We start from the raw sequence: 9,798 nt of genomic DNA, 5'->3' as shown, positions 1-9,798 counted from the left end.
GCTGAGTTTCATTTATTTTGATTTCTTTTGTCATTGAATTTCATTGGATCAAGACTTTTGTTAGTTGTTATGTATTTGTGTTATATGATTTCAATGTTATGACTTTCTAAAAAAGTATGGCAGTTTTTCTTTGAGTTGATTGAAAAAACCGAACAAATCAAACCAAACCAAACCGATTTCGATTCGGATGGTCTTGATAAAACAATTGAACCAAATCAAACCCTAGTTTATTAGAACTATTGGATTGGATGAGTTTTCTCTAAAAAAACTGAACCAAACTATACTGCTGAACACCCCTAATGTCGATGATGTGTATAAGATGTCAGAGATTCGCAAAGTCTTCAAGGTGGAGTTTGTCCCTTTAGGCGATCCAGAGTCATGACCTGCTTACCCGAACCAACGATGGTTGCGAATCTTACCTTGAGGGGAATGTCAAAAGGTCGTCCCAAATCAAACACTAGTTGAATAAAATGGTCTTCAAATATACCATCTCTACGAGAGACAAGGTCATTGCTAGGGTAGATGTCCTCAACGTGCTACACTGAGGGGATTGGTGGCAGTGGTGGTTCATTGGTCTTTGTTGGTCGATGTATTTAAATAATGTGTTTGCATTTTTGACTTAATGTTATGAATTAATGTATTTTCATTTTTCAGTTAATGTTATGAATTAATGTATTTGAACTTATTTGATAACTTTGTTAATTAATGCAGTTGAAAATTTTGGTTTATTTTACAACTAAACATGGCTAAACACAAATTTTTAATGAATAAAGTACTTTTATTATTGATACAAAAATTCGATACAATGAACTTGTACAAAAATTTAACAAAAACTAAAACACCTGCTTACTTTTTTCTAGTCATCCGCTTCATCCCCCTCTTCATCAACTTACCAAACCACGATGGAGAAAACTTATTTGGCGGATTGATTTCAGTCCGTAGGTTATAAGGATGACCCCGGCTAGAAACACTGACCTTTTTCGTACTCAATCCACCTTTCTCTCCCTCTACCATGCCTGACTCAGCAGCCTTTCTAGGAGCAGTCACACCGGGGTTGTACTCGTCAACATCCACCTATTGTGCCACGTTCAAGTCAAGATTGCTCGGTCTATTGGGTGGTACATCAACACGAGCTTTGTCGATTGTAAAGTGCGAAGCGGTGCTACCACTCCCTCGAGAATTAACTAACATACGACTTGAGGTGTTATGAGAAGTAGTATGCCTTCAATGATAGGAACTATCAGTCGACACCTGTTGTGGTTGAGACAGTTGTGGATCATATATGCTCCAATACAGGAAATTACCTACACCAGTGGCAACCAAGCCTTCGATTTGATCATCCCTAATAAAGGCATCTACAATGGGATTGGGGAGAAGTCTGAGTACAGAAGATTATAGATTGAGCTCTCGTGTAATGTTGGTGATGGCAGTGGTGGTGGCTCGTAGTGGATGTGATAGCTGTGACGGGTAGGGTGGCTGTGATGGTTCTGGTGGTTGGTGGTGGGGGTGGTGGATATTGTTGGTAATAAAAAAAATTGTTGACAGACTAGAAAATGTTGCAGTTGTTGCTGAGGTGGTTGCTAAGAAACTCCCTCTGACAATCTCAGCCATACTCCGAAAGCACCGAAGTACTAAGTCCGGTATTCAACAAATGATCAAAAGTCCGCGATTGGAAGGGGATATTGTTCTCGCAACCAAATGTTGCGGTGGTTGTCCCAATTCTCTATCCATCCCGCATGGAACTTGTTGCAGTCATGGTTTTGCACTCTGCAAAGAGTGATGCAATGCTCATCCATGCTAACGACTTTTGCAGGTGCAGGTTTGGGTTGTGCATACCCAAACTGACGCATCACTTGGTCCACGTGGTTTCGTTCGACACACTCAAACTACAACAACGACGCCACTGTGTCACATACTTCAGGACGTCCATGTAGCTTGTTGAGTATGATCAGTCCTTCGTACAGCTGCTAGATAAACTGTAATATATTGTTGGAAAATTAGAAAATTACAACCGTGTTTAATATTAACATACACAAAGCATAAACATTGACCTCCGCCATGTCTATTTTCTGCCTAAAAGACATTGTGGTCTTTGATGTCCACACTTTAGATCATGGGCAATGACTCCACCTACAATACATAATGTTTACAATCATATAAACTATGTACCATCAATAAAATATAGAAAAAATATGATCTGTTACCTCTGAGCAACTGGTATTTCAACTGGTGCAAGCTGTTGTTCCGAAATGGGCGCAAGTCATGGCATTCGCTCCCATGCCCAAATAAACAAAAGATAAAGAGGGTCATCCATTTTCTTGCAATTGTATTGTGATGCATGACACAATACCATTTAAAGATGTGTGAGACTTTCTGCCCTCGAATTGTAAGTGTGGATCCGTTAAAAATCGCAGCATTGGTAGATACGTCATGTGAGCATAGGCCGTTGACATATCCGTGAAGAGGACGGTACCAGAAAATAGAAGATGTGGCACCTAACGTATCTTCCAATAGATTCCAATGTATCTAAAGGCTCTTTGTCTCTGATATGGCAAACTCATGCCAACTTTATGTAAGATTTAGAAGAACTACTCACAATGCTATGCTCTAGTTGACCAAGAAGTCATAACTGCTATCTGTCTAGCCAGTTACAACTTATCCATCAATAGGTAGGTCATATATATGTGCCACATCTTCCAGTGTAATGATAATCTCATCCACCGGCAATATGAAGGTGTGAGTCTTCGACCTCTACCATCATATGCAAAATCTGGTCAAACCATAATTATTAAATAATAAATTAAATATGAGCAAATATGGTTAGAAAATTTAGCAATCAAAATTTGATTATTTAAATATGATATTTGGACTTAGTGGATTTTTCTAGGTCAGAAACATAGTTTTATGCATAAAAATATGCACTAAAAATTTAACTGATAGTACCGGCTGAGATTTGTCTAGTACTGTAGTTGAGAAAATTAATTATGAGTGAGAAATGTTAAAAAGTTAAATATTTGTTGTTGAGGTGGTAAAAATAATTAAAGCGCACATTAAAACACTAATCTTAAAGGTTTTGGCCCAAAATTGGGCTAACGGGCTAAAACAAGTGAATCGAGCCCAAGCCCGCATATATATATCCACATTTAATGAGTTTTCAGCCACCAATTCCCCAATTTTATGAGAGAGACACGGAATTGAGAGAAGAGAAAAGAGAGGAAAGAAAACCCAGCCACCCTCACCTTCACACCACTATAACTTTTGCTACGAAACTCCGATTGATGAGCCATTTATGGCCATGCGTCGCTCTCTTCGTCCTCTTCAATTTTATCTAGGTATTGTGGTAATTCTCTAAACTCTTCTCAGTTTTGTTTTTCCTCTGAAAACGCATTTTGGCTTTGGGTTTTGAGAAATTTTGTGGTTTTGATTGTTTAGGGGTGCTCTAATATGAACTATTGGTGAGTTCCACTAACTAATTTTGTGGGTTAAGGTAAGGAATCCTCTAACCCTTGTAATTTATGAGATTTTGTGATCCCTAAGTTGATATATGTATGTGTTAGAGTATTGGGTACACTTTTAGAACTTGAATCTTGCTTGTGAAAGTACTTGGTGGAGCTTGGAGCTGAGTTTTGGTGGAGACTCCCAAGTGAGGGCTTGAATTTGACTTCCAAGAGGTACGATTTAAGTTTCATTTAAGTACCATATGGTGTGATGAGAATTCCTAGGTTAAATGCCGCTAGGATTAGGTTTGAATTATGTATTTAGATGAATTCGATATTCGTAGATATTATGTTGTGGTATTTGAGGGTTTGGATGAGATTTGTGTAACAGTGCATAATTGATGTGTTGTTGGAATTATTATTAGATAATGAATTTTTGTGATTTGTGAGTTACACACACACACACACATACACACACACACACACACACACACAGATATATATATATATATATATATATATATATATATATATATATATATATATTGATTTGATGAATGTTGGGCCGGAGGCCAGAAAAGGTAAGAAAGGTGAGTTGATGTGTGTATTGTGTGATGTCATATGAGATTGAATGGATTTTGGATATTGAATGTGTTAATAAATGGAATGATTGTTGAATAAAAAGAATTTAGGAATTTAGGAGTGGAATGTAATGAATTTGGGTTGGATTATGTAGATGAGATGAGTTTGAATTTGGTTGAGTGTAAATTGGTGAATTTGGTTGGATTGGGGTTAATTTGATAGATAAAAATGAATTTGGCTTGTGAACCTTGGAAAAATGGTGATTTCTGTTTTTAGGTAAAAACTAATTTTTGACCAACTTCGGTGGTCCGTAATTCGGTCCTCGGAGTTGGAAATTATTCAAAACTAGATTTTTATGAAAGTTCATTCAACGATCTTTCCAATGGTTTAATAATGGTTGAAAAAAGAATTTTCTGAAAAATGTTATGAGGTTTTGAAAATTGGACTGAAAAACTAATTTCTGCAACATATCAAATTTTTTGTTTTCTTATATGGATGCGTAAGCGGCATTTGACATGTGTACGCGGGCATTGGCCTCTGCCAAGTGCCTCTGCGTATGTGGACACTACATGCATACACGTAATGGTCCAAAATTAGGCTCATGCGTACGCGACACCATGCATGCGTACGCAACTTACTAAATTTTCACCTTATATGTATGCGGGCCTTTGCATACGTAAGCGGATTCCCAAATTTTCTGCCTGTGCGTACGCACACTACATGTATGCGTACGCATACTTCCCAGAATTTGGAAAAATGTGTTTATATGGTTTTCAACCATTATTTTGGCCTTCTAAACCTTTTTAAACTTCGATACGAGTCTAGAGTCGGTGGAATTGAGGATGGACGAGTTAGAGGTAAAGACAAATGAATTGAGTTAGTAAAATTGAGAGAAATGGACAAGATGTTAAGTGATATATGATGATTATGAATGATATAATTGATGATGAGAGTGAATGTGTAAGAACCACGACTAATTAACCGTTGAATTAGATAATTAATATTGCCCAAAATAGGATCCAAAAATTTAGAATGAGAATTTGAGGATTTAAATATGATTTTTGGATTTAGTAGATTTTTTCTGAGTCAGAAAATGTATTTTTTGCAAAAAATCGAGAAAAACCGTGAATCGACAGCCAAACCGGTTGAACCGGTTCAAGTCTGTCTGATACTGTGCGAGAAAAATTAAAAACAGTAAAAAAATCTTAGAAAAATATTAGAAATGAAAAACCGGGTGTTAATTTTAAAAGTTTGGCCCAAAGTTGGGCCAAACAGGCTAAAAATGCTAACAAGTTGGAACGGGCCCAAGTTGGGCCCAAACCCAACATATATATAGGTTCATAACTGAACCCATTCAACACATCAACACTTAAACACAACATACCTACCAGCTGAAAAGGGAAAGAAGAGAGACCTGATAGTTACTATTCATCATCATCTTCAAACGTTCATAACTTGAGCTACGGAGCTCTGATCGCTGCACCGTTTGTGACCATGCGTTCATCGTGAAGAGCTCTACAAAATCCACCCAAGAAACTGGTAAGGTAATGACGAAATCCTTCTCAGTTCTTCCTTCCAAAATTTTGAAATTTTAGGGCTTTGTGTTAAGTGAAATTTTGTGATTTTGGGTGTTTAGGTACTCTCTAGCATTTGATTACCATTGGGTTTTGGCTTCCAAAACTGTTGGGTAAGGTAAGAGGTCTTGAACCCTTGTGAAATTTTAATTATGATGAACCCCAGGTTGATTAGTTATGATTTGTGTGTATATAGCTTGATTATTGTGAGTTTGGAAGCCTTTGGAATTGAGTTGATGCTTGTTGGAGTTGATTGGTGGCTTGGATTGTGGTTGGAAGCTTAACTTGTGCTCAATTGGTGTTTTGATACATATTGGGAATCGGCTAAGGTATGGTTTCCGTTTTCTCTATATAATATATAATATTTCTGGACACTTAGGCTAGTGACCCATATGATATGATTGAAATAAATTGGTTGTTGGAATTGTTGAGATTTGATGCATGATGAATTGATAAGCTTTGGCTATTTTGGTGAATTGTGCTTGTTAATGTTGATAAAATGATGTTGAAGAGTGATATTAAAGTTGAATGAGTTTAATTATGATGACTGTTAATGATATAATGATGATGGATGATTGTGTGGATTGAAAAATGGTTTGGTATGATATATGTGATGTTGAGGCCGATGATATAGTAATATGGACGGAAACTTTGGTATGAATGGTGGAAAGTGAGATGAAGGGTGAGTTATGATGTAAATTGGAGTTTGGAATGGTTTGATTTGGTTTTGGTTGTGTATTGCAAGGAATTGAGAAATTTGTGGAATTTGGTAAAAACTGGTTTTTAGTGAACTTTGAGGGGTCATAACTTGTGCCTTAATTTTCAAAATTTGTTGAAATTTGTTTAGAAATAAAGTTCATTGAAAAATCTTCAAATTGATATAAAGTTTGTAAACTTTGGATTTTTGTAGAGAAAGTTATGATCATTCAAAGTTTGGTGTAGAAATTTAAATTCTGCAATGTTGCAGAATTTTGTTATTTCTGGTTTGTGTGCGCATGCAGATGCCTTGTGTGCATGCACACCCCTGTGATTTTTCAAACCTGTGCACATGCACAGCCTTGTGCGCACGCACAGCCTTGTGCGCACGCACACACAGGGGAAGGCCTTTGGTTGAGGGCGCTAGCACAACCTGTGCGCGCACATAACCAACGAAGTTTTACAACCTGTGCGCACGCACATGTTGGGAAGGGCATTCTGTTGAGGGCGCTAGCACACCTTGTGCGAGCGAATAGAATCGTGAAATTTTGTACTCATGCGTACGCACACCTATATGCGTACGCACACGTTTCAAAAATCTCTTTGGGCATGCGCACGCACACCCCTGTGCGTACGCACATGCCCTGTTTTTCAACTATTTCACCTTCCCAACAAGCTTGTATACTTCTGTGACACCTAATTAAGACTCTTGGGATTGTTATCGGGCATTAGAAAATGGTAAAGGTCCTAGGAGATTTGAATTGGTATTATTTTGAAAAGTTAGAAGACGGAGGCATTGGTTTCTGGTGTACTGCGGATGGGTTTGGTGGAGTGAGAAAGAAGAATGTTATATGAATTGAGAAACTGGTGAACTAATGAGTTTTGAATGAAAATGTTGAATTGTCAGTGGTTGAGATGAGTCGAGGACTCCGAATGAAATGATGGATCCATGATATACTGAAAATGTTTTCTGAAAACCACTGAATTACTGTTTTATACTGAGATTGTTAAGACGATATGCGTCCGGCAGGGACGCCGGTTGGATCCCGCTTGTCGAGGTAGCAACGGCGGCGTAAGAGCGGTGTTTCTTCCTGCTTGTGTTGAGATGTGAGGTCTGTGGTAAGAGTATCCCGCTCGCATCCCTTCGGATCAATAGAGTGTGCAGGCACAAAATCCTGGATGGTGTTTCGAGCACCATATCTCGGGTGTTCCCAATGATGATTCCGAAGGGCGACATTTCCATGGAGATGTGTGGGGTTGGCAGTTGAACCGACAATGTGATATCACAGTCAGTAAGACAGGCATTCATTTTGTGCATCTTCTATCTGTTTGTTTTCTTTGCCGACTTGTAATTGCTTGCCTAAGTGTATAACATTTCTAATTGCCTAGTTGAATTATTTGCCATATATGCATATACTTGTGTTTTACTTGCATTGATATTATCTGTGCTTTCTACTGGGATTGAGGAGGTTTGGAAGGCGGTGGCGATGGGATCGCATGGAGGATAGGTTGGTGAAGGCTGTGGGACAGCGAAGAACTGTTAGATTAGAAAATCTTTTAAGATAGACTACCCCTTTTATCATGTTAAGATTTTATGTTATGCTTTACTATTTAGTTATGCTTTAAGATGAATCTTGTGATGGATATGAAGTTCTAGGATTGCCTTTGGCGTCCCGGGGTCTTATATCTTACATCACTGGGTACTGTTACCATACTGAGAACCTCCGGTTCTCATACCATATTCTGTGGTTGTTTTCCAGATGCGGATCGCAACCCACCTCGGTGAGTTGCTTTGATGGTGACAGAAGCGGAGGATCCTGGATATACTTTTGGAGTCTTTTGTTTATTTTGTTTATATCTCTCACTTTTGTATTTTTCTTTGCCTAGAGGCTTTCTTTGAGTGAAAAAATTGTATAAGTTGTCTTAACTGTGAGGTTTCTGTATGGTTTATTTATAGCTAGCCGGCTTAAACTTCGCGAGCCTTGGCTAGATTCTTATGCTATTATTCTCTTATCTTTTGTTATATTATATCGGTTCCTTGTGCGTTAAGTTAGTAGCTTTGTGAGTATGTTTTGCGCTTTTCAAATCCTGTTTTTGAGCTATATCCTTCATCGGACTTCTAGAATATATTAATTCTTTCTATATATTATATGTATGAGCTTAGAACAGTCATAACCTTTGATTAACCTTTGCTTTACGATGCCAGGTAAGGCTTATGCTAATTAGGGTGTTACATTTAGTGGTATCAGAGTGGCTCGTCCTCGTGAGCCTAAGGGATGGACCAATTCTGCTTTATTGCATACTCTGTGTGTCTTTTTCTTTGATGCTATTAGGTTATCTACTTGATATTGCATAGCATGCTTGTTTGAGTTCCTGGTTGGGATAATTGGAGCATTAGGCCTTTGATATTGAGACTGATCACCTTGATATCGATTGTTTGATGTAGACAAGAACCCTAATGGCCACTCGCAGAATACACATTCACGACCAGAGAATAGAAACGTGCAACCGGCCAATAACCATGCCGAATTCATGGCGGCAATGGTGAATCTTGCAAACACCATGGTGGCTAATGCTGCTGTGACTCTGCAAGCCGTGTAGAGGTTAGGCCAACCAGCTGGGAACGGAAACAAAAATGGTGAGGGAAATGCAAATGATAATGCTGAGGGAATGGCGATAATATGGGAGGTGCTCTGATGACCTTGGCTACTTTTCTCAAGGTTCATCCTCCAAGTTTCAGAGGATCAACCAACCCCATAGAGGCGGACATTTGGTTCCAGGCTTTGGAGCGTGCGTTACAAGCATAACATGTTCCAAATAACCAATATCTAGAGTTTGCTGCCTACCACCTTTTGAGAGAGGCACAACATTGGTGGCAAGGAGAATGCCGCTTGCTCCAGTTTCAGAATGCCGATATCCCTTGGGATGTATTCCAGGCAGTCTTCTACAAGAAATACTTTCCTGAGTCTACAAGGGAAGCGAAGGAGATGGAACTTATGCAGCTGAAGCAAGGTTTCTTATCTGTGGTGGACTACACTAGTCAATTTAAGGAGCTTTATAGATTCTCTATGGTGTGTCAGGGTGCCCCGGAGACCTACGAAAGTTGGAAATGCATTAAGTATCAAAGGGGCTTGAAGGATACCATCATGACTGCAGTGGCTCCTATGGGATTCATATTTTCTCTGATTTGGTGAACAAGGTGATGGTGGTTGAGGAATACGTGAAGACAGTAGTCTCGTCAAAGGACACTCATAGAGGAAACACTAGTCGGGGACGTGAAAAGTACTTTCAGCTGAGGGAGCAGAATTTCAAGAGAGGAGGACATGCGCCTCACAGACAAGGAGGCTTTAGAAAGAAAACTCATGATCAGTTTCAGCGTGGCAAAGGGAGAGGAAATCAGAGTAAGGTTTCTCCGGATTTAGCCTATGATCGTTGTGGATGTTTTCATCCATATGACTCTTGCAAGATTGGTTTAGGTAGTTGCTTCAACTGTGGTTTGCCAGGTCACA

Source organism: Arachis hypogaea, chromosome 9 (genome assembly GCF_003086295.3).
Source record: "Arachis hypogaea cultivar Tifrunner chromosome 9, arahy.Tifrunner.gnm2.J5K5, whole genome shotgun sequence".
Taxonomy (NCBI): Eukaryota; Viridiplantae; Streptophyta; class Magnoliopsida; order Fabales; family Fabaceae; genus Arachis; species Arachis hypogaea.
This window is presented reverse-complemented; position numbering follows the sequence as displayed.